The following is a 26,476-nucleotide window of genomic DNA, read 5'->3' as shown; positions in this document are numbered from 1 at the left end:
AACCAGAGCAGCGCACGGAAACGCCGTTTACCTTCCCGCCGGAGCGGTCCCTATTTATCTACTTGCACTTTTGATGTGCTTTCGAACTGCTAGGTGGGCAGGAGCTGGGACCGAGCAAGGGGAGCTCACCCCGCCGCGGGGATTCGAACCGCCGACCTTCCGATCAGCAAGCCCTACACTCTGTGGTTTGACCCACAGCGCCACCTGGGTCCCTAACCCTAATATAGATTGACAATAAAGCATGAAATCTGACCTGGAGCTACGTATAAAATGACCACAAGGACCAAACTATAGTGAACCTTCCTTTTGAAAGAACAGCAAAATGACCCTCTCAATGTTTTAACCAGTAAGAAGGTCAGCCATTTGTTATCTAGTTTGGAGTGTTTGTTTGTCTGTCTGTTTGCTTGCTTGCTTGTTTGTTTTTGGACAGATGAAAGTGTTTAGAAATAAAACTGAAAATATTAGTTATATATAAAACACAGAATAAAACCTCTTCCAGTCCATATGCCATGAGTGAGTGATTACCCATATGGCTGTACAGACATCTGCCCCAGCCAGCTTGGCCAAAGGTCAGGGATGATGCGAATTGTAATCCAGAAACACCTGGAGGGCACCTGGTCCCCAGGTCTCACCTTAAGAAAACCTTAATACTCCCCCCCCCCAAAAAAAGGTTAAATCTGATATTATTCTTGGCTTTCATTACAACATGAATTAAATGAGGCTTTGGGTGAGGTGGAGTGAGTTTGCTTGCACCCCTTATGACTTGACTGGTGGCGAATGTATGGTTGTAGCCCCCCAATGTATGTTGTGACCTGGGGATCTTTGCTTGTTTGGCATTAATGGATGCAGACACAATATCCAATACTCAGTAGAATGGAGGGAAAGTGTTATCTTCCTCAAAGATTTGTAGGCAACACACATACTTTTTTCACCACTGTTCCTGCATAGTGCAAACCAGTAAAATGCACCCTCCAAAGGCAAATGAAGAAAATAATAGGCTTTAGGGGAAAAATGTCCTCCATGCTTTCCTAATTACACAGAGCCAATTGAATGTCTTAATCTCCTATCAAATGTTAGTCAGTTGACACTAGTGAGTCATCTATAGATTTTAATTTCAATAAATAGGACTAAGTAGAAGGGACTTCTTGTTAAAACAGATATTTGCTGAACATACAGATTTTGCTGAACATTCACAGTGGATGTGCTTTGAGAGGTAAGTGTGATAAAAAGTTTTGAAGATGTGTATGACACAGTTTCTAGTAAACAGATAGATATATATGGTCTTTCAATATAGAAGGAGACCCAATATAGAAGGAGATATTCCATAAAATATAAGGTATCTTTTTGGAATCCAGTCCATGCACTAATTCGGGATATAAAGAATACACTTAGATATATTTTATATGGTTGCTTCATCTCCCCAAATTTTATTTTCCCTATTCCATGCACTGTGGTGCAAACATGGTGTTAGACCCTTATTTGTGTGTGTGCGTGCGTGTGCGTCTGTGTGCGCTCGTGTGTACACACACCCACACACCCCTGCCCTGAACTGAATGGAGCAGTAGCTGTGATGCAGTGGCTGCTGCACATTTGAAATCCTGCCATCGTCCTATATCTACAGATTTTCAACCATTCTTAAAATGCAACTAGGATTATTTTATTTTGTAAAATACAGAGCCATTTTGAGGAGATCAGACTTAAGAGGGTTTTGGTTTTTTTTAAAAAAGAAGTCTGCTGAGCTGAGGGACGCAAGACTGATATTGGCACAGCAATTTGACAGGGGTTGTAACACTGTCACGCTTACAGGATTCTTCCCCAACCTGATGCTCTCTAAATGTTGCAGGACTCCAGTGAAGAATATTTAATATATAGATTCTCTCTGAAATTTGTGTGTTTGTGATGTGTGTGTGTGGTGTGTGTGTGTTTGTGTTTGTGATATGTGTGTGAGAGGGGGGGGGAGAGGGAGAGAGAGTTATGAACTATTCAGAGAGGGTTCTGCGTCCATGACTATCTCTATCTCATAGAAATCACCAGCTCTTAAAGGTGCTTTACTATGGCTCTATCGACTTGTGCAGCTCCTGTACCAAGCTAAGCTCACTGTATCTCTAAGTACCAAGGGTTTGTTATCAGCTAAACTCACACTAGAGTCAACGAGGGTCTATCATTCAGAACACTACTGTTCAGACCCCACCACTGACCACAGTCAAGAACCAGATTTCTTAAAATCAAAAGCTGACAGAACTACCACACTTACCGGCACATTCCACCACTTGGCGTTGTCTTGGTGTTGAACTCCAATTGCCTTCATCCCTGAAGGGTAAGTGGTGGTTGAAGTCCAATATGTGGAAAGCTCTAGTCTGAGAAAGACGAGTTTATAAGCTCATAATATAATATAGATTAGGGTTGCCATATTTCAAACAGAAAAGTTGTTGAGGGGTTCACTAAAAAAAGTTTAGTTTTGCCCAAATTTGTTGAGCTTAAAATGCAATTTTTGAGCTGTTTCTATGGGAAATAGGCAAAAATGACACTGTCAACGTGGGCTTACATATGTCCGGATTTTCCAGGACTTTTTTGGCCGATTTTTGCCCAGACACTGCTGACGACTAAAGTATTCTAGATATGTCCAGGAAGTTCCAGACCTTTGACAACCTATTATAAAGGTAAAGGGGCCCCTGACCATCAGGTCCAGTCGTGTCCGACTCTGGGGTTGCGGCGCTCATCTCGCTCTATAGGCCGAGGGAGCGGGCGTTTGTCCGCAGACAGCTTCCGGGTCATGTGGCCAGCATGACAAAGCTGCTTCTCGCGAACCAGAGCAGCGCACGGAAACGCCGTTTACCTTCCCGCCGGAGCGGTCCCTATTTATCTACTTGCACTTTTGATGTGCTTTCGAACTGCTAGGTGGGCAGGAGCTGGGACCGAGCAAGGGGAGCTCACCCCGCCGCGGGGATTCGAACCGCCGACCTTCCGATCAGCAAGCCCTACACTCTGTGGTTTGACCCACAGCGCCACCTGGGTCCCTAACCCTAATATAGATTGACAATAAAGCATGAAATCTGACCTGGAGCTACGTATAAAATGACCACAAGGACCAAACTATAGTGAACCTTCCTTTTGAAAGAACAGCAAAATGACCCTCTCAATGTTTTAACCAGTAAGAAGGTCAGCCATTTGTTATCTAGTTTGGAGTGTTTGTTTGTCTGTCTGTTTGCTTGCTTGCTTGTTTGTTTTTGGACAGATGAAAGTGTTTAGAAATAAAACTGAAAATATTAGTTATATATAAAACACAGAATAAAACCTCTTCCAGTCCATATGCCATGAGTGAGTGATTACCCATATGGCTGTACAGACATCTGCCCCAGCCAGCTTGGCCAAAGGTCAGGGATGATGCGAATTGTAATCCAGAAACACCTGGAGGGCACCTGGTCCCCAGGTCTCACCTTAAGAAAACCTTAATACTCCCCCCCCCCAAAAAAAGGTTAAATCTGATATTATTCTTGGCTTTCATTACAACATGAATTAAATGAGGCTTTGGGTGAGGTGGAGTGAGTTTGCTTGCACCCCTTATGACTTGACTGGTGGCGAATGTATGGTTGTAGCCCCCCAATGTATGTTGTGACCTGGGGATCTTTGCTTGTTTGGCATTAATGGATGCAGACACAATATCCAATACTCAGTAGAATGGAGGGAAAGTGTTATCTTCCTCAAAGATTTGTAGGCAACACACATACTTTTTTCACCACTGTTCCTGCATAGTGCAAACCAGTAAAATGCACCCTCCAAAGGCAAATGAAGAAAATAATAGGCTTTAGGGGAAAAATGTCCTCCATGCTTTCCTAATTACACAGAGCCAATTGAATGTCTTAATCTCCTATCAAATGTTAGTCAGTTGACACTAGTGAGTCATCTATAGATTTTAATTTCAATAAATAGGACTAAGTAGAAGGGACTTCTTGTTAAAACAGATATTTGCTGAACATACAGATTTTGCTGAACATTCACAGTGGATGTGCTTTGAGAGGTAAGTGTGATAAAAAGTTTTGAAGATGTGTATGACACAGTTTCTAGTAAACAGATAGATATATATGGTCTTTCAATATAGAAGGAGACCCAATATAGAAGGAGATATTCCATAAAATATAAGGTATCTTTTTGGAATCCAGTCCATGCACTAATTCGGGATATAAAGAATACACTTAGATATATTTTATATGGTTGCTTCATCTCCCCAAATTTTATTTTCCCTATTCCATGCACTGTGGTGCAAACATGGTGTTAGACCCTTATTTGTGTGTGTGCGTGCGTGTGCGTCTGTGTGCGCTCGTGTGTACACACACCCACACACCCCTGCCCTGAACTGAATGGAGCAGTAGCTGTGATGCAGTGGCTGCTGCACATTTGAAATCCTGCCATCGTCCTATATCTACAGATTTTCAACCATTCTTAAAATGCAACTAGGATTATTTTATTTTGTAAAATACAGAGCCATTTTGAGGAGATCAGACTTAAGAGGGTTTTGGTTTTTTTTAAAAAAGAAGTCTGCTGAGCTGAGGGACGCAAGACTGATATTGGCACAGCAATTTGACAGGGGTTGTAACACTGTCACGCTTACAGGATTCTTCCCCAACCTGATGCTCTCTAAATGTTGCAGGACTCCAGTGAAGAATATTTAATATATAGATTCTCTCTGAAATTTGTGTGTTTGTGATGTGTGTGTGTGGTGTGTGTGTGTTTGTGTTTGTGATATGTGTGTGAGAGGGGGGGGGAGAGGGAGAGAGAGTTATGAACTATTCAGAGAGGGTTCTGCGTCCATGACTATCTCTATCTCATAGAAATCACCAGCTCTTAAAGGTGCTTTACTATGGCTCTATCGACTTGTGCAGCTCCTGTACCAAGCTAAGCTCACTGTATCTCTAAGTACCAAGGGTTTGTTATCAGCTAAACTCACACTAGAGTCAACGAGGGTCTATCATTCAGAACACTACTGTTCAGACCCCACCACTGACCACAGTCAAGAACCAGATTTCTTAAAATCAAAAGCTGACAGAACTACCACACTTACCGGCACATTCCACCACTTGGCGTTGTCTTGGTGTTGAACTCCAATTGCCTTCATCCCTGAAGGGTAAGTGGTGGTTGAAGTCCAATATGTGGAAAGCTCTAGTCTGAGAAAGACGAGTTTATAAGCTCATAATATAATATAGATTAGGGTTGCCATATTTCAAACAGAAAAGTTGTTGAGGGGTTCACTAAAAAAAGTTTAGTTTTGCCCAAATTTGTTGAGCTTAAAATGCAATTTTTGAGCTGTTTCTATGGGAAATAGGCAAAAATGACACTGTCAACGTGGGCTTACATATGTCCGGATTTTCCAGGACTTTTTTGGCCGATTTTTGCCCAGACACTGCTGACGACTAAAGTATTCTAGATATGTCCAGGAAGTTCCAGACCTTTGACAACCTATTATAAAGGTAAAGGGGCCCCTGACCATCAGGTCCAGTCGTGTCCGACTCTGGGGTTGCGGCGCTCATCTCGCTCTATAGGCCGAGGGAGCGGGCGTTTGTCCGCAGACAGCTTCCGGGTCATGTGGCCAGCATGACAAAGCTGCTTCTCGCGAACCAGAGCAGCGCACGGAAACGCCGTTTACCTTCCCGCCGGAGCGGTCCCTATTTATCTACTTGCACTTTTGATGTGCTTTCGAACTGCTAGGTGGGCAGGAGCTGGGACCGAGCAAGGGGAGCTCACCCCGCCGCGGGGATTCGAACCGCCGACCTTCCGATCAGCAAGCCCTACACTCTGTGGTTTGACCCACAGCGCCACCTGGGTCCCTAACCCTAATATAGATTGACAATAAAGCATGAAATCTGACCTGGAGCTACGTATAAAATGACCACAAGGACCAAACTATAGTGAACCTTCCTTTTGAAAGAACAGCAAAATGACCCTCTCAATGTTTTAACCAGTAAGAAGGTCAGCCATTTGTTATCTAGTTTGGAGTGTTTGTTTGTCTGTCTGTTTGCTTGCTTGCTTGTTTGTTTTTGGACAGATGAAAGTGTTTAGAAATAAAACTGAAAATATTAGTTATATATAAAACACAGAATAAAACCTCTTCCAGTCCATATGCCATGAGTGAGTGATTACCCATATGGCTGTACAGACATCTGCCCCAGCCAGCTTGGCCAAAGGTCAGGGATGATGCGAATTGTAATCCAGAAACACCTGGAGGGCACCTGGTCCCCAGGTCTCACCTTAAGAAAACCTTAATACTCCCCCCCCCCAAAAAAAGGTTAAATCTGATATTATTCTTGGCTTTCATTACAACATGAATTAAATGAGGCTTTGGGTGAGGTGGAGTGAGTTTGCTTGCACCCCTTATGACTTGACTGGTGGCGAATGTATGGTTGTAGCCCCCCAATGTATGTTGTGACCTGGGGATCTTTGCTTGTTTGGCATTAATGGATGCAGACACAATATCCAATACTCAGTAGAATGGAGGGAAAGTGTTATCTTCCTCAAAGATTTGTAGGCAACACACATACTTTTTTCACCACTGTTCCTGCATAGTGCAAACCAGTAAAATGCACCCTCCAAAGGCAAATGAAGAAAATAATAGGCTTTAGGGGAAAAATGTCCTCCATGCTTTCCTAATTACACAGAGCCAATTGAATGTCTTAATCTCCTATCAAATGTTAGTCAGTTGACACTAGTGAGTCATCTATAGATTTTAATTTCAATAAATAGGACTAAGTAGAAGGGACTTCTTGTTAAAACAGATATTTGCTGAACATACAGATTTTGCTGAACATTCACAGTGGATGTGCTTTGAGAGGTAAGTGTGATAAAAAGTTTTGAAGATGTGTATGACACAGTTTCTAGTAAACAGATAGATATATATGGTCTTTCAATATAGAAGGAGACCCAATATAGAAGGAGATATTCCATAAAATATAAGGTATCTTTTTGGAATCCAGTCCATGCACTAATTCGGGATATAAAGAATACACTTAGATATATTTTATATGGTTGCTTCATCTCCCCAAATTTTATTTTCCCTATTCCATGCACTGTGGTGCAAACATGGTGTTAGACCCTTATTTGTGTGTGTGCGTGCGTGTGCGTCTGTGTGCGCTCGTGTGTACACACACCCACACACCCCTGCCCTGAACTGAATGGAGCAGTAGCTGTGATGCAGTGGCTGCTGCACATTTGAAATCCTGCCATCGTCCTATATCTACAGATTTTCAACCATTCTTAAAATGCAACTAGGATTATTTTATTTTGTAAAATACAGAGCCATTTTGAGGAGATCAGACTTAAGAGGGTTTTGGTTTTTTTTAAAAAAGAAGTCTGCTGAGCTGAGGGACGCAAGACTGATATTGGCACAGCAATTTGACAGGGGTTGTAACACTGTCACGCTTACAGGATTCTTCCCCAACCTGATGCTCTCTAAATGTTGCAGGACTCCAGTGAAGAATATTTAATATATAGATTCTCTCTGAAATTTGTGTGTTTGTGATGTGTGTGTGTGGTGTGTGTGTGTTTGTGTTTGTGATATGTGTGTGAGAGGGGGGGGGGAGAGGGAGAGAGAGTTATGAACTATTCAGAGAGGGTTCTGCGTCCATGACTATCTCTATCTCATAGAAATCACCAGCTCTTAAAGGTGCTTTACTATGGCTCTATCGACTTGTGCAGCTCCTGTACCAAGCTAAGCTCACTGTATCTCTAAGTACCAAGGGTTTGTTATCAGCTAAACTCACACTAGAGTCAACGAGGGTCTATCATTCAGAACACTACTGTTCAGACCCCACCACTGACCACAGTCAAGAACCAGATTTCTTAAAATCAAAAGCTGACAGAACTACCACACTTACCGGCACATTCCACCACTTGGCGTTGTCTTGGTGTTGAACTCCAATTGCCTTCATCCCTGAAGGGTAAGTGGTGGTTGAAGTCCAATATGTGGAAAGCTCTAGTCTGAGAAAGACGAGTTTATAAGCTCATAATATAATATAGATTAGGGTTGCCATATTTCAAACAGAAAAGTTGTTGAGGGGTTCACTAAAAAAAGTTTAGTTTTGCCCAAATTTGTTGAGCTTAAAATGCAATTTTTGAGCTGTTTCTATGGGAAATAGGCAAAAATGACACTGTCAACGTGGGCTTACATATGTCCGGATTTTCCAGGACTTTTTTGGCCGATTTTTGCCCAGACACTGCTGACGACTAAAGTATTCTAGATATGTCCAGGAAGTTCCAGACCTTTGACAACCTATTATAAAGGTAAAGGGGCCCCTGACCATCAGGTCCAGTCGTGTCCGACTCTGGGGTTGCGGCGCTCATCTCGCTCTATAGGCCGAGGGAGCGGGCGTTTGTCCGCAGACAGCTTCCGGGTCATGTGGCCAGCATGACAAAGCTGCTTCTCGCGAACCAGAGCAGCGCACGGAAACGCCGTTTACCTTCCCGCCGGAGCGGTCCCTATTTATCTACTTGCACTTTTGATGTGCTTTCGAACTGCTAGGTGGGCAGGAGCTGGGACCGAGCAAGGGGAGCTCACCCCGCCGCGGGGATTCGAACCGCCGACCTTCCGATCAGCAAGCCCTACACTCTGTGGTTTGACCCACAGCGCCACCTGGGTCCCTAACCCTAATATAGATTGACAATAAAGCATGAAATCTGACCTGGAGCTACGTATAAAATGACCACAAGGACCAAACTATAGTGAACCTTCCTTTTGAAAGAACAGCAAAATGACCCTCTCAATGTTTTAACCAGTAAGAAGGTCAGCCATTTGTTATCTAGTTTGGAGTGTTTGTTTGTCTGTCTGTTTGCTTGCTTGCTTGTTTGTTTTTGGACAGATGAAAGTGTTTAGAAATAAAACTGAAAATATTAGTTATATATAAAACACAGAATAAAACCTCTTCCAGTCCATATGCCATGAGTGAGTGATTACCCATATGGCTGTACAGACATCTGCCCCAGCCAGCTTGGCCAAAGGTCAGGGATGATGCGAATTGTAATCCAGAAACACCTGGAGGGCACCTGGTCCCCAGGTCTCACCTTAAGAAAACCTTAATACTCCCCCCCCCAAAAAAAGGTTAAATCTGATATTATTCTTGGCTTTCATTACAACATGAATTAAATGAGGCTTTGGGTGAGGTGGAGTGAGTTTGCTTGCACCCCTTATGACTTGACTGGTGGCGAATGTATGGTTGTAGCCCCCCAATGTATGTTGTGACCTGGGGATCTTTGCTTGTTTGGCATTAATGGATGCAGACACAATATCCAATACTCAGTAGAATGGAGGGAAAGTGTTATCTTCCTCAAAGATTTGTAGGCAACACACATACTTTTTTCACCACTGTTCCTGCATAGTGCAAACCAGTAAAATGCACCCTCCAAAGGCAAATGAAGAAAATAATAGGCTTTAGGGGAAAAATGTCCTCCATGCTTTCCTAATTACACAGAGCCAATTGAATGTCTTAATCTCCTATCAAATGTTAGTCAGTTGACACTAGTGAGTCATCTATAGATTTTAATTTCAATAAATAGGACTAAGTAGAAGGGACTTCTTGTTAAAACAGATATTTGCTGAACATACAGATTTTGCTGAACATTCACAGTGGATGTGCTTTGAGAGGTAAGTGTGATAAAAAGTTTTGAAGATGTGTATGACACAGTTTCTAGTAAACAGATAGATATATATGGTCTTTCAATATAGAAGGAGACCCAATATAGAAGGAGATATTCCATAAAATATAAGGTATCTTTTTGGAATCCAGTCCATGCACTAATTCGGGATATAAAGAATACACTTAGATATATTTTATATGGTTGCTTCATCTCCCCAAATTTTATTTTCCCTATTCCATGCACTGTGGTGCAAACATGGTGTTAGACCCTTATTTGTGTGTGTGCGTGCGTGTGCGTCTGTGTGCGCTCGTGTGTACACACACCCACACACCCCTGCCCTGAACTGAATGGAGCAGTAGCTGTGATGCAGTGGCTGCTGCACATTTGAAATCCTGCCATCGTCCTATATCTACAGATTTTCAACCATTCTTAAAATGCAACTAGGATTATTTTATTTTGTAAAATACAGAGCCATTTTGAGGAGATCAGACTTAAGAGGGTTTTGGTTTTTTTTAAAAAAGAAGTCTGCTGAGCTGAGGGACGCAAGACTGATATTGGCACAGCAATTTGACAGGGGTTGTAACACTGTCACGCTTACAGGATTCTTCCCCAACCTGATGCTCTCTAAATGTTGCAGGACTCCAGTGAAGAATATTTAATATATAGATTCTCTCTGAAATTTGTGTGTTTGTGATGTGTGTGTGTGGTGTGTGTGTGTTTGTGTTTGTGATATGTGTGTGAGAGGGGGGGGGAGAGGGAGAGAGAGTTATGAACTATTCAGAGAGGGTTCTGCGTCCATGACTATCTCTATCTCATAGAAATCACCAGCTCTTAAAGGTGCTTTACTATGGCTCTATCGACTTGTGCAGCTCCTGTACCAAGCTAAGCTCACTGTATCTCTAAGTACCAAGGGTTTGTTATCAGCTAAACTCACACTAGAGTCAACGAGGGTCTATCATTCAGAACACTACTGTTCAGACCCCACCACTGACCACAGTCAAGAACCAGATTTCTTAAAATCAAAAGCTGACAGAACTACCACACTTACCGGCACATTCCACCACTTGGCGTTGTCTTGGTGTTGAACTCCAATTGCCTTCATCCCTGAAGGGTAAGTGGTGGTTGAAGTCCAATATGTGGAAAGCTCTAGTCTGAGAAAGACGAGTTTATAAGCTCATAATATAATATAGATTAGGGTTGCCATATTTCAAACAGAAAAGTTGTTGAGGGGTTCACTAAAAAAAGTTTAGTTTTGCCCAAATTTGTTGAGCTTAAAATGCAATTTTTGAGCTGTTTCTATGGGAAATAGGCAAAAATGACACTGTCAACGTGGGCTTACATATGTCCGGATTTTCCAGGACTTTTTTGGCCGATTTTTGCCCAGACACTGCTGACGACTAAAGTATTCTAGATATGTCCAGGAAGTTCCAGACCTTTGACAACCTATTATAAAGGTAAAGGGGCCCCTGACCATCAGGTCCAGTCGTGTCCGACTCTGGGGTTGCGGCGCTCATCTCGCTCTATAGGCCGAGGGAGCGGGCGTTTGTCCGCAGACAGCTTCCGGGTCATGTGGCCAGCATGACAAAGCTGCTTCTCGCGAACCAGAGCAGCGCACGGAAACGCCGTTTACCTTCCCGCCGGAGCGGTCCCTATTTATCTACTTGCACTTTTGATGTGCTTTCGAACTGCTAGGTGGGCAGGAGCTGGGACCGAGCAAGGGGAGCTCACCCCGCCGCGGGGATTCGAACCGCCGACCTTCCGATCAGCAAGCCCTACACTCTGTGGTTTGACCCACAGCGCCACCTGGGTCCCTAACCCTAATATAGATTGACAATAAAGCATGAAATCTGACCTGGAGCTACGTATAAAATGACCACAAGGACCAAACTATAGTGAACCTTCCTTTTGAAAGAACAGCAAAATGACCCTCTCAATGTTTTAACCAGTAAGAAGGTCAGCCATTTGTTATCTAGTTTGGAGTGTTTGTTTGTCTGTCTGTTTGCTTGCTTGCTTGTTTGTTTTTGGACAGATGAAAGTGTTTAGAAATAAAACTGAAAATATTAGTTATATATAAAACACAGAATAAAACCTCTTCCAGTCCATATGCCATGAGTGAGTGATTACCCATATGGCTGTACAGACATCTGCCCCAGCCAGCTTGGCCAAAGGTCAGGGATGATGCGAATTGTAATCCAGAAACACCTGGAGGGCACCTGGTCCCCAGGTCTCACCTTAAGAAAACCTTAATACTCCCCCCCCCCAAAAAAAGGTTAAATCTGATATTATTCTTGGCTTTCATTACAACATGAATTAAATGAGGCTTTGGGTGAGGTGGAGTGAGTTTGCTTGCACCCCTTATGACTTGACTGGTGGCGAATGTATGGTTGTAGCCCCCCAATGTATGTTGTGACCTGGGGATCTTTGCTTGTTTGGCATTAATGGATGCAGACACAATATCCAATACTCAGTAGAATGGAGGGAAAGTGTTATCTTCCTCAAAGATTTGTAGGCAACACACATACTTTTTTCACCACTGTTCCTGCATAGTGCAAACCAGTAAAATGCACCCTCCAAAGGCAAATGAAGAAAATAATAGGCTTTAGGGGAAAAATGTCCTCCATGCTTTCCTAATTACACAGAGCCAATTGAATGTCTTAATCTCCTATCAAATGTTAGTCAGTTGACACTAGTGAGTCATCTATAGATTTTAATTTCAATAAATAGGACTAAGTAGAAGGGACTTCTTGTTAAAACAGATATTTGCTGAACATACAGATTTTGCTGAACATTCACAGTGGATGTGCTTTGAGAGGTAAGTGTGATAAAAAGTTTTGAAGATGTGTATGACACAGTTTCTAGTAAACAGATAGATATATATGGTCTTTCAATATAGAAGGAGACCCAATATAGAAGGAGATATTCCATAAAATATAAGGTATCTTTTTGGAATCCAGTCCATGCACTAATTCGGGATATAAAGAATACACTTAGATATATTTTATATGGTTGCTTCATCTCCCCAAATTTTATTTTCCCTATTCCATGCACTGTGGTGCAAACATGGTGTTAGACCCTTATTTGTGTGTGTGCGTGCGTGTGCGTCTGTGTGCGCTCGTGTGTACACACACCCACACACCCCTGCCCTGAACTGAATGGAGCAGTAGCTGTGATGCAGTGGCTGCTGCACATTTGAAATCCTGCCATCGTCCTATATCTACAGATTTTCAACCATTCTTAAAATGCAACTAGGATTATTTTATTTTGTAAAATACAGAGCCATTTTGAGGAGATCAGACTTAAGAGGGTTTTGGTTTTTTTTAAAAAAGAAGTCTGCTGAGCTGAGGGACGCAAGACTGATATTGGCACAGCAATTTGACAGGGGTTGTAACACTGTCACGCTTACAGGATTCTTCCCCAACCTGATGCTCTCTAAATGTTGCAGGACTCCAGTGAAGAATATTTAATATATAGATTCTCTCTGAAATTTGTGTGTTTGTGATGTGTGTGTGTGGTGTGTGTGTGTTTGTGTTTGTGATATGTGTGTGAGAGGGGGGGGGAGAGGGAGAGAGAGTTATGAACTATTCAGAGAGGGTTCTGCGTCCATGACTATCTCTATCTCATAGAAATCACCAGCTCTTAAAGGTGCTTTACTATGGCTCTATCGACTTGTGCAGCTCCTGTACCAAGCTAAGCTCACTGTATCTCTAAGTACCAAGGGTTTGTTATCAGCTAAACTCACACTAGAGTCAACGAGGGTCTATCATTCAGAACACTACTGTTCAGACCCCACCACTGACCACAGTCAAGAACCAGATTTCTTAAAATCAAAAGCTGACAGAACTACCACACTTACCGGCACATTCCACCACTTGGCGTTGTCTTGGTGTTGAACTCCAATTGCCTTCATCCCTGAAGGGTAAGTGGTGGTTGAAGTCCAATATGTGGAAAGCTCTAGTCTGAGAAAGACGAGTTTATAAGCTCATAATATAATATAGATTAGGGTTGCCATATTTCAAACAGAAAAGTTGTTGAGGGGTTCACTAAAAAAAGTTTAGTTTTGCCCAAATTTGTTGAGCTTAAAATGCAATTTTTGAGCTGTTTCTATGGGAAATAGGCAAAAATGACACTGTCAACGTGGGCTTACATATGTCCGGATTTTCCAGGACTTTTTTGGCCGATTTTTGCCCAGACACTGCTGACGACTAAAGTATTCTAGATATGTCCAGGAAGTTCCAGACCTTTGACAACCTATTATAAAGGTAAAGGGGCCCCTGACCATCAGGTCCAGTCGTGTCCGACTCTGGGGTTGCGGCGCTCATCTCGCTCTATAGGCCGAGGGAGCGGGCGTTTGTCCGCAGACAGCTTCCGGGTCATGTGGCCAGCATGACAAAGCTGCTTCTCGCGAACCAGAGCAGCGCACGGAAACGCCGTTTACCTTCCCGCCGGAGCGGTCCCTATTTATCTACTTGCACTTTTGATGTGCTTTCGAACTGCTAGGTGGGCAGGAGCTGGGACCGAGCAAGGGGAGCTCACCCCGCCGCGGGGATTCGAACCGCCGACCTTCCGATCAGCAAGCCCTACACTCTGTGGTTTGACCCACAGCGCCACCTGGGTCCCTAACCCTAATATAGATTGACAATAAAGCATGAAATCTGACCTGGAGCTACGTATAAAATGACCACAAGGACCAAACTATAGTGAACCTTCCTTTTGAAAGAACAGCAAAATGACCCTCTCAATGTTTTAACCAGTAAGAAGGTCAGCCATTTGTTATCTAGTTTGGAGTGTTTGTTTGTCTGTCTGTTTGCTTGCTTGCTTGTTTGTTTTTGGACAGATGAAAGTGTTTAGAAATAAAACTGAAAATATTAGTTATATATAAAACACAGAATAAAACCTCTTCCAGTCCATATGCCATGAGTGAGTGATTACCCATATGGCTGTACAGACATCTGCCCCAGCCAGCTTGGCCAAAGGTCAGGGATGATGCGAATTGTAATCCAGAAACACCTGGAGGGCACCTGGTCCCCAGGTCTCACCTTAAGAAAACCTTAATACTCCCCCCCCCCAAAAAAAGGTTAAATCTGATATTATTCTTGGCTTTCATTACAACATGAATTAAATGAGGCTTTGGGTGAGGTGGAGTGAGTTTGCTTGCACCCCTTATGACTTGACTGGTGGCGAATGTATGGTTGTAGCCCCCCAATGTATGTTGTGACCTGGGGATCTTTGCTTGTTTGGCATTAATGGATGCAGACACAATATCCAATACTCAGTAGAATGGAGGGAAAGTGTTATCTTCCTCAAAGATTTGTAGGCAACACACATACTTTTTTCACCACTGTTCCTGCATAGTGCAAACCAGTAAAATGCACCCTCCAAAGGCAAATGAAGAAAATAATAGGCTTTAGGGGAAAAATGTCCTCCATGCTTTCCTAATTACACAGAGCCAATTGAATGTCTTAATCTCCTATCAAATGTTAGTCAGTTGACACTAGTGAGTCATCTATAGATTTTAATTTCAATAAATAGGACTAAGTAGAAGGGACTTCTTGTTAAAACAGATATTTGCTGAACATACAGATTTTGCTGAACATTCACAGTGGATGTGCTTTGAGAGGTAAGTGTGATAAAAAGTTTTGAAGATGTGTATGACACAGTTTCTAGTAAACAGATAGATATATATGGTCTTTCAATATAGAAGGAGACCCAATATAGAAGGAGATATTCCATAAAATATAAGGTGTCTTTTTGGAATCCAGTCCATGCACTAATTCGGGATATAAAGAATACACTTAGATATATTTCATATGGTTGCTTCATCTCCCCAAATTTTATTTTCCCTATTCCATGCACTGTGGTGCAAACATGGTGTTAGACCCTTATTTGTGTGTGTTTGTGCGTGTGCGTGTGTGCGCGTGTGTGTGTACACACACCCCTGCCCTGAACTGAATGGAGCAGTAGCTGTGATGCAGTGGCTGCTGCACATTTGAAATCCTGCCATCGTCCTATATCTACAGATTTTCAACCATTCTTAAAATGCAACTAGGATTATTTTATTTTGTAAAATACAGAGCCATTTTGAGGAGATCAGACTTAAGAGGGTTTTGGTTTTTTTAAAAAAAGAAGTCTGCTGAGCTGAGGGACGCAAGACTGATATTGGCACAGCAATTTGACAGGGGTTGTAACACTGTCACGCTTACAGGATTCTTCCCCAACCTGGTGCTCTCTAAATGTTGCAGGACTCCAGTGAAGAATATTTAATATATAGATTCTCTCTGAAATTTGTGTGTTTGTGATATGTGTGTGAGAGGGGGGGGGGAGAGGGAGAGAGAGTTATGAACTATTCAGAGAGGGTTCTGCGTCCATGACTATCTCTATCTCATAGAAATCACCAGCTCTTAAAGGTGCTTTACTATGGCTCTATCGACTTGTGCAGCTCCTGTACCAAGCTAAGCTCACTGTATCTCTAAGTACCAAGGGTTTGTTATCAGCTAAACTCACACTAGAGTCAACGAGGGTCTATCATTCAGAACACTACTGTTCAGACCCCACCACTGACCACAGTCAAGAACCAGATTTCTTAAAACCAAAAGCTGACAGAACTACCACACTTACCGGCACATTCCACCACTTGGCGTTGTCTTGGTGTTGAACTCCAATTGCCTTCATCCCTGAAGGGTAAGTGGTGGTTGAAGTCCAATATGTGGAAAGCTCTAGTCTGAGAAAGACAAGCTTATAAGCTCATAATATAATATAGATTAGGGTTGCCATATTTCAAACAGAAAAGTTGTTGAGGGGTTCACTAAAAAAAGTTTAGTTTTGCCCAAATTTGTTGAGCTTAAAATGCAATTTTTGAGCTATTTCTATGGGAAATAGGCAAAAATGACACTGTCAACGTGGGCTTACATATGTCCGGATTTTCCAGGACTTTTTTGGCCGATTTTTGCCCAGACACTGCTGACGACTAAAGTATTCTAGATATGTCCAGGAAGTTCCAGACCTTTGACAACCTATTATAAAGGTAAAGGGGCCCCTGACCATCAGGTCCAGTCGTGTCCGACTCTGGGGTTGCGGCGCTCATCTCGCTCTATAGGCCGAGGGAGCGGGCGTTTGTCCGCAGGCAGCTTCCGGGTCATGTGGCCAGCATGACAAAGCTGCTTCTCGCGAACCAGAGCAGCGCACGGAAACGCCGTTTACCTTCCCGCCGGAGCGGTCCCTATTTATCTACTTGCACTTTTGATGTGCTTTCGAACTGCTAGGTGGGCAGGAGCTGGGACCGAGCAAGGGGAGCTCACCCCGCCGCGGGGATTCGAACCGCCGACCTTCTGATCAGCAAGCCCTACACTCTGTGGTTTGACCCACAGCGCCACCTGGGTCCCTAACCCTAATATAGATTGACAATAAAGCATGAAATCTGACCTGGAGCTACGTATAAAATGACCACAAGGACCAAACTATAGTGAACCTTCCTTTTGAAAGAACAGCAAAATGACCCTCTCAATGTTTTAACCAGTAAGAAGGTCAGCCATTTGTTATCTAGTTTGGAGTGTTTGTTTGTCTGTCTGTTTGCTTGCTTGCTTGTTTGTTTTTGGACAGATGAAAGTGTTTAGAAATAAAACTGAAAATATTAGTTATATATAAAACACAGAATAAAACCTCTTCCAGTCCATATGCCATGAGTGAGTGATTACCCATATGGCTGTACAGACATCTGCCCCAGCCAGCTTGGCCAAAGGTCAGGGATGATGCGAATTGTAATCCAGAAACACCTGGAGGGCACCAGGTCCCCAGGTCTCACCTTAAGAAAACCTTAATACTCCCCCCCAAAAAAGGTTAAATCTGATATTATTCTTGGCTTTCATTACAACATGAATTAAATGAGGCTTTGGGTGAGGTGGAGTGAGTTTGCTTGCACCCCTTATGACTTGACTGGTGGCGAATGTATGGTTGTAGCCCCCCAATGTACCGGTATGTTGTGACCTGGGGATCTTTGCTTGTTTGGCATTAATGGATGCAGACACAATATCCAATACTCAGTAGAATGGAGGGAAAGTGTTATCTTCCTCAAAGATTTGTAGGCAACACACATACTTTTTTCACCACTGTTCCTGCATAGTGCAAACCAGTAAAATGCACCCTCCAAAGGCAAATGAAGAAAATAATAGGCTTTAGGGGGAAAATGTCCTCCATGCTTTCCTAATTACACAGAGCCAATTGAATGTCTTAATCTCCTATCAAATGTTAGTCAGTTGACACTAGTGAGTCATCTATAGATTTTAATTTCAATAAATAGGACTAAGTAGAAGGGACTTCTTGTTAAAACAGATATTTGCTGAACATACAGATTTTGCTGAACATTCACAGTGGATGTGCTTTGAGAGGTAAGTGTGATAAAAAGTTTTGAAGATGTGTATGACACAGTTTCTAGTAAACAGATAGATATATATGGTCTTTCAATATAGAAGGAGACCCAATATAGAAGGAGATATTCCATAAAATATAAGGTATCTTTTTGGAATCCAGTCCATGCACTAATTCGGGATATAAAGAATACACTTAGATATATTTTATATGGTTGCTTCATCTCCCCAAATTTTATTTTCCCTATTCCATGCACTGTGGTGCAAACATGGTGTTAGACCCTTATTTGTGTGTGTGCGTGCGTGTGCGTCTGTGTGCGCGCGTGTGTACACACACCCACACACCCCTGCCCTGAACTGAATGGAGCAGTAGCTGTGATGCAGTGGCTGCTGCACATTTGAAATCCTGCCATCGTCCTATATCTACAGATTTTCAACCATTCTTAAAATGCAACTAGGATTATTTTATTTTGTAAAATACAGAGCCATTTTGAGGAGATCAGACTTAAGAGGGTTTTGGTTTTTTTAAAAAAAGAAGTCTGCTGAGCTGAGGGACGCAAGACTGATATTGGCACAGCAATTTGACAGGGGTTGTAACACTGTCACGCTTACAGGATTCTTCCCCAACCTGGTGCTCTCTAAATGTTGCAGGACTCCAGTGAAGAATATTTAATATATAGATTCTCTCTGAAATTTGTGTGTTTGTGATATGTGTGTGAGAGGGGGGGGGAGAGGGAGAGAGAGTTATGAACTATTCAGAGAGGGTTCTGCGTCCATGACTATCTCTATCTCATAGAAATCACCAGCTCTTAAAGGTGCTTTACTATGGCTCTATCGACTTGTGCAGCTCCTGTACCAAGCTAAGCTCACTGTATCTCTAAGTACCAAGGGTTTGTTATCAGCTAAACTCACACTAGAGTCAACGAGGGTCTATCATTCAGAACACTACTGTTCAGACCCCACCACTGACCACAGTCAAGAACCAGATTTCTTAAAACCAAAAGCTGACAGAACTACCACACTTACCGGCACATTCCACCACTTGGCGTTGTCTTGGTGTTGAACTCCAATTGCCTTCATCCCTGAAGGGTAAGTGGTGGTTGAAGTCCAATATGTGGAAAGCTCTAGTCTGAGAAAGACAAGTTTATAAGCTCATAATATAATATAGATTAGGGTTGCCATATTTCAAACAGAAAAGTTGTTGAGGGGTTCACTAAAAAAAGTTTAGTTTTGCCCAAATTTGTTGAGCTTAAAATGCAATTTTTGAGCTATTTCTATGGGAAATAGGCAAAAATGACACTGTCAACGTGGGCTTACATATGTCCGGATTTTCCAGGACTTTTTTGGCCGATTTTTGCCCAGACACTGCTGACGACTAAAGTATTCTAGATATGTCCAGGAAGTTCCAGACCTTTGACAACCTATTATAAAGGTAAAGGGGCCCCTGACCATCAGGTCCAGTCGTGTCCGACTCTGGGGTTGCGGCGCTCATCTCGCTCTATAGGCCGAGGGAGCGGGCGTTTGTCCGCAGGCAGCTTCCGGGTCATGTGGCCAGCATGACAAAGCTGCTTCTCGCGAACCAGAGCAGCGCACGGAAACGCCGTTTACCTTCCCGCCGGAGCGGTCCCTATTTATCTACTTGCACTTTTGATGTGCTTTCGAACTGCTAGGTGGGCAGGAGCTGGGACCGAGCAAGGGGAGCTCACCCCGCCGCGGGGATTCGAACCGCCAACCTTCTGATCAGCAAGCCCTACACTCTGTGGTTTGACCCACAGCGCCACCTGGGTCCCTAACCCTAATATAGATTGACAATAAAGCATGAAATCTGACCTGGAGCTACGTATAAAATGACCACAAGGACCAAACTATAGTGAACCTTCCTTTTGAAAGAACAGCAAAATGACCCTCTCAATGTTTTAACCAGTAAGAAGGTCAGCCATTTGTTATCTAGTTTGGAGTGTTTGTTTGTCTGTCTGTTTGCTTGCTTGCTTGTTTGTTTTTGGACAGATGAAAGTGTTTAGAAATAAAACTGAAAATATTAGTTATATATAAAACACAGAATAAAACCTCTTCCAGTCCATATGCCATGAGTGAGTGATTACCCATATGGCTGTACAGACATCTGCCCCAGCCAGCTTGGCCAAAGGTCAGGGATGATGCGAATTGTAATCCAGAAACACCTGGAGGGCACCAGGTCCCCAGGTCTCACCTTAAGAAAACCTTAATACTCCCCCCCCCAAAAAAGGTTAAATCTGATATTATTCTTGGCTTTCATTACAACATGAATTAAATGAGGCTTTGGGTGAGGTGGAGTGAGTTTGCTTGCACCCCTTATGACTTGACTGGTGGCGAATGTATGGTTGTAGCCCCCCAATGTACCGGTATGTTGTGACCTGGGGATCTTTGCTTGTTTGGCATTAATGGATGCAGACACAATATCCAATACTCAGTAGAATGGAGGGAAAGTGTTATCTTCCTCAAAGATTTGTAGGCAACACACATACTTTTTTCACCACTGTTCCTGCATAGTGCAAACCAGTAAAATGCACCCTCCAAAGGCAAATGAAGAAAATAATAGGCTTTAGGGGAAAAATGTCCTCCATGCTTTCCTAATTACACAGAGCCAATTGAATGTCTTAATCTCCTATCAAATGTTAGTCAGTTGACACTAGTGAGTCATCTATAGATTTTAATTTCAATAAATAGGACTAAGTAGAAGGGACTTCTTGTTAAAACAGATATTTGCTGAACATACAGATTTTGCTGAACATTCACAGTGGATGTGCTTTGAGAGGTAAGTGTGATAAAAAGTTTTGAAGATGTGTATGACACAGTTTCTAGTAAACAGATAGATATATATGGTCTTTCAATATAGAAGGAGACCCAATATAGAAGGAGATATTCCATAAAATATAAGGTATCTTTTTGGAATCCAGTCCATGCACTAATTCGGGATATAAAGAATACACTTAGATATATTTTATATGGTTGCTTCATCTCCCCAAATTTTATTTTCCCTATTCCATGCACTGTGGTGCAAACATGGTGTTAGACCCTTATTTGTGTGTGTTTGTGCGTGTGCGTGTGTGTGCGCTCGTGTGTACACACACCCACACACCCCTGCCCTGAACTGAATGGAGCAGTAGCTGTGATGCAGTGGCTGCTGCACATTTGAAATCCTGCCATCGTCCTATATCTACAGATTTTCAACCATTCTTAAAATGCAACTAGGATTATTTTATTTTGTAAAATACAGAGCCATTTTGAGGAGATCAGACTTAAGAGGGTTTTGGTTTTTTTAAAAAAAGAAGTCTGCTGAGCTGAGGGACGCAAGACTGATATTGGCACAGCAATTTGACAGGGGTTGTAACACTGTCACGCTTACAGGATTCTTCCCCAACCTGGTGCTCTCTAAATGTTGCAGGACTCCAGTGAAGAATATTTAATATATAGATTCTCTCTGAAATTTGTGTGTTTGTGATATGTGTGTGTGGGGTGTGTGTGTTTGTGTTTGTGATATGTGTGTGAGAGGGGGGGGGAGAGGGAGAGAGAGTTATGAACTATTCAGAGAGGGTTCTGCGTCCATGACTATCTCTATCTCATAGAAATCACCAGCTCTTAAAGGTGCTTTACTATGGCTCTATCGACTTGTGCAGCTCCTGTACCAAGCTAAGCTCACTGTATCTCTAAGTACCAAGGGTTTGTTATCAGCTAAACTCACACTAGAGTCAACGAGGGTCTATCATTCAGAACACTACTGTTCAGACCCCACCACTGACCACAGTCAAGAACCAGATTTCTTAAAACCAAAAGCTGACAGAACTACCACACTTACCGGCACATTCCACCACTTGGCGTTGTCTTGGTGTTGAACTCCAATTGCCTTCATCCCTGAAGGGTAAGTGGTGGTTGAAGTCCAATATGTGGAAAGCTCTAGTCTGAGAAAGACGAGTTTATAAGCTCATAATATAATATAGATTAGGGTTGCCATATTTCAAACAGAAAAGTTGTTGAGGGGTTCACTAAAAAAAGTTTAGTTTTGCCCAAATTTGTTGAGCTTAAAATGCAATTTTTGAGCTATTTCTATGGGAAATAGGCAAAAATGACACTGTCAACGTGGGCTTACATATGTCCGGATTTTCCAGGACTTTTTTGGCCGATTTTTGCCCAGACACTGCTGACGACTAAAGTATTCTAGATATGTCCAGGAAGTTCCAGACCTTTGACAACCTATTATAAAGGTAAAGGGGCCCCTGACCATCAGGTCCAGTCGTGTCCGACTCTGGGGTTGCGGCGCTCATCTCGCTCTATAGGCCGAGGGAGCGGGCGTTTGTCCGCAGACAGCTTCCGGGTCATGTGGCCAGCATGACAAAGCTGCTTCTCGCGAACCAGAGCAGCGCACGGAAACGCCGTTTACCTTCCCGCCGGAGCGGTCCCTATTTATCTACTTGCACTTTTGATGTGCTTTCGAACTGCTAGGTGGGCAGGAGCTGGGACCGAGCAAGGGGAGCTCACCCCGCCGCGGGGATTCGAACCGCCGACCTTCCGATCAGCAAGCCCTACACTCTGTGGTTTGACCCACAGCGCCACCTGGGTCCCTAACCCTAATATAGATTGACAATAAAGCATGAAATCTGACCTGGAGCTACGTATAAAATGACCACAAGGACCAAACTATAGTGAACCTTCCTTTTGAAAGAACAGCAAAATGACCCTCTCAATGTTTTAACCAGTAAGGAGGTCAGCCATTTGTTATCTAGTTTGGAGTGTTTGTTTGTCTGTCTGTTTGCTTGCTTGTTTGTTTGTTTTTGGACAGATGAAAGTGTTTAGAAATAAAACTGAAAATATTAGTTATATATAAAACACAGAATAAAACCTCTTCCAGTCCATATGCCATGAGTGAGTGATTACCCATATGGCTGTACAGACATCTGCCCCAGCCAGCTTGGCCAAAGGTCAGGGATGATGCGAATTGTAATCCAGAAACACCTGGAGGGCACCAGGTCCCCAGGTCTCACCTTAAGAAAACCTTAATACTCCCCCCCCCCAAAAAAAAGGGTTAAATCTGATATTATTCTTGGCTTTCATTACAACATGAATTAAATGAGGCTTTGGGTGAGGTGGAGTGAGTTTGCTTGCACCCCTTATGACTTGACTGGTGGCGAATGTATGGTTGTAGCCCCCCAATGTACCGGTATGTTGTGACCTGGGGATCTTTGCTTGTTTGGCATTAATGGATGCAGACACAATATCCAATACTCAGTAGAATGGAGGGAAAGTGTTATCTTCCTCAAAGATTTGTAGGCAACACACATACTTTTTTCACCACTGTTCCTGCATAGTGCAAACCAGTAAAATGCACCCTCCAAAGGCAAATGAAGAAAATAATAGGCTTTAGGGGAAAAATGTCCTCCATGCTTTCCTAATTACACAGAGCCAATTGAATGTCTTAATCTCCTATCAAATGTTAGTCAGTTGACACTAGTGAGTCATCTATAGATTTTAATTTCAATAAATAGGACTAAGTAGAAGGGACTTCTTGTTAAAACAGATATTTGCTGAACATACAGATTTTGCTGAACATTCACAGTGGATGTGCTTTGAGAGGTAAGTAATAATAATAATAATAATAATTTATTATTTATACCCCGCCCATCTGGCCGGGTTCCCCCAGCCACTCTGGGCGGCTTCCAAAAAAAACAGAAATTCTAAAATACAGAACTCCATCAAACATTAAAAGCTTCCCTAAACAGGGCTGCCTTGAGATGCCTTCTAACGGTCTGGTAATTGTTCTCTTTGACCTCTAGTGGGAGGGCATTCCACAGGGTGGGTGCCACTACCGAGAAGGCCCTCTGCCTGGTTCCCTGTAACTTGGCTTCTCGTAATGAGGGAACCGCCAGAAGGCCCTCGGAGCTGGACCTCAGTGTCCGGGCAGAACGATGGGGGTGGAGACGCTCCTTCAGCTATACCGGACCGAGGCCGTTTAGGGCTTTAAAGGTCAACACCAACACTTTGAATTGTGCTCGGAAACGTACTGGGAGCCAATGTAGGTCTTTTAGGACCGGTGTTATGTGATCTCGGCGGCCGCTCCCAGTCACCAGTCTAGCTGCCGCATTCTGGATTAGTTGTAGTTTCCGGGTCACCTTCAAAGGTAGCCCCACGTAGAGCGCATTGCAGTAGTCCAAGCGAGAGATAACTAGAGCATGCACCACTCTGGAGAAACAGTCAGTGGGCAGGTAGGGACTCAGCCTGCGTACCAGATGGAGCTGATAAACAGCTGCCCTGGACACGGAGTTGACCTGTGCCTATAAGTGTGATAAAAAGTTTTGAAGATGTGTATGACACAGTTTCTAGTAAACAGATAGATATATATGGTCTTTCAATATAGAAGGAGACCCAATATAGAAGGAGATATTCCATAAAATATAAGGTATCTTTTTGGAATCCAGTCCATGCACTAATTCGGGATATAAAGAATACACTTAGATATATTTCATATGGTTGCTTCATCTCCCCAAATTTTATTTTCCCTATTCCATGCACTGTGGTGCAAACATGGTGTTAGACCCTTATTTGTGTGTGTGCGTGCGTGTGCGTCTGTGTGCGCGCGTGTGTACACACACCCACACACCCCTGCCCTGAACTGAATGGAGCAGTAGCTGTGATGCAGTGGCTGCTGCACATTTGAAATCCTGCCATCGTCCTATATCTACAGATTTTCAACCATTCTTAAAATGCAACTAGGATTATTTTATTTTGTAAAATACAGAGCCATTTTGAGGAGATCAGACTTAAGAGGGTTTTGGTTTTTTTAAAAAAAGAAGTCTGCTGAGCTGAGGGACGCAAGACTGATATTGGCACAGCAATTTGACAGGGGTTGTAACACTGTCACGCTTACAGGATTCTTCCCCAACCTGGTGCTCTCTAAATGTTGCAGGACTCCAGTGAAGAATATTTAATATATAGATTCTCTCTGAAATTTGTGTGTTTGTGATATGTGTGTGTGGGGTGTGTGTGTTTGTGTTTGTGATATGTGTGTGAGAGGGGGGGGGGAGAGGGAGAGAGAGTTATGAACTATTCAGAGAGGGTTCTGCGTCCATGACTATCTCTATCTCATAGAAATCACCAGCTCTTAAAGGTGCTTTACTATGGCTCTATCGACTTGTGCAGCTCCTGTACCAAGCTAAGCTCACTGTATCTCTAAGTACCAAGGGTTTGTTATCAGCTAAACTCACACTAGAGTCAACGAGGGTCTATCATTCAGAACACTACTGTTCAGACCCCACCACTGACCACAGTCAAGAACCAGATTTCTTAAAATCAAAAGCTGACAGAACTACCACACTTACCGGCACATTCCACCACTTGGCGTTGTCTTGGTGTTGAACTCCAATTGCCTTCATCCCTGAAGGGTAAGTGGTGGTTGAAGTCCAATATGTGGAAAGCTCTAGTCTGAGAAAGACAAGTTTATAAGCTCATAATATAATATAGATTAGGGTTGCCATATTTCAAACAGAAAAGTTGTTGAGGGGTTCATTAAAAAAAGTTTAGTTTTGCCCAAATTTGTTGAGCTTAAAATGCAATTTTTGAGCTATTTCTGTGGGAAATAGGCAAAAATGACACTGTCAACGTGGGCTTACATATGTCCGGATTTTCCAGGACTTTTTTGGCCGATTTTTGCCCAGACACTGCTGACGACTAAAGTATTATCTGACGAAGTGTGCATGCACACGAAAGCTCATACCAAAATATAAACTTAGTTGGTCTTTAAGGTGCTACTGAAGGATTTTTTTTATTTTGCTTCGACTCAGACCAACACGGCTACCTACCTGTAACATATTCTATTTGGCTGAGCTTATATTTGGCTTCCCCAAGGCCTTAGCGGAGGACCATGTCCAGCCCTGCAAAACACCATTTTGCTTCCCACTGCAGGAAGATGAGCCCCCTTAATTTCCTGGGGTTGGGAAGCTGCCTTATACCAAGACAGGCTGTCCTGACACAGGTTGGCAGCTTCTCTCCAGGAACTTCTGGCAGGAGAATCTTCCCAGCCCTGCCGGGGCCTTGAACCCTGCACCTTTCCTCACACAACCACAAACTGCTCCATGATCATGCTGCTCCCCTCAAGGCAAGGTGGCTTCTCACAACCCCCCCCCCACAACCCCCCCTCCCAGGGCCCTTGGTGCACACGGGAAGCCAACATGCCCCCCCAAATATTCCATTTTCTCCCTTTACCAGACAATGAGTTCCATGGGGACATGGGGGGCGGCGGTGGCTTAGTAAACGCAGGTAGACTGGAGCTGTAAAAGTGGGGAAAGTTCAGCGTCCACACAGAACTAGGAGCAGAAGGGCGGGAGATGGGAAAAGCACGTGTGGAGCGCACGTGCCTTGTCCTTGCTCCTCCCCCCCGCCTCCCTGTTCTGGGCTGGGGCTGCAGGTGTGGAGTCACGTGCCTTGCACCTTTCTGGGGCGGGCCAGCTGGCAGGGCATGGAAGGAG

At 43.2% G+C, this 26,476-nt stretch overlaps 1 long non-coding RNA gene across 2 annotated transcripts in view; it reads right to left on the bottom strand.

Annotated features, from left to right (window-relative positions):
- The window catches only part of LOC148686677 (uncharacterized), a 27,420-nt gene extending 1,085 nt beyond the window's left edge, over nucleotides 1–26,335 (bottom strand). Inside the window, exons 1-10 of one of the 2 annotated variants that reach the window (XR_015948735.1) lie at nucleotides 26,214–26,335; nucleotides 25,331–25,433; nucleotides 21,817–21,919; nucleotides 19,008–19,110; nucleotides 16,237–16,339; nucleotides 13,475–13,577; nucleotides 10,670–10,772; nucleotides 7,866–7,968; nucleotides 5,060–5,162; nucleotides 2,255–2,357 (exon numbers count right to left, since the gene is read on the bottom strand). This is a non-coding gene — a long non-coding RNA (uncharacterized LOC148686677). Of the gene's footprint in view, nucleotides 1–2,254; nucleotides 2,358–5,059; nucleotides 5,163–7,865; nucleotides 7,969–10,669; nucleotides 10,773–13,474; nucleotides 13,578–16,236; nucleotides 16,340–19,007; nucleotides 19,111–21,816; nucleotides 21,920–25,330; nucleotides 26,025–26,213 lie in introns of those variants that run through there. The other variant, XR_015948734.1, reaches the window with a different exon arrangement.
- Between the last annotated feature and the right edge of the window lie 141 nt (nucleotides 26,336–26,476).

This window comes from Zootoca vivipara, chromosome Z2, assembly GCF_965207765.1.
Source record: "Zootoca vivipara chromosome Z2, rZooViv2.hap1.1, whole genome shotgun sequence".
NCBI classification, from domain to species: domain Eukaryota; kingdom Metazoa; phylum Chordata; class Lepidosauria; order Squamata; family Lacertidae; genus Zootoca; species Zootoca vivipara.
Note: the sequence above shows the minus strand (reverse complement) of the source record. Positions and strands in the feature narration are given on the sequence as shown.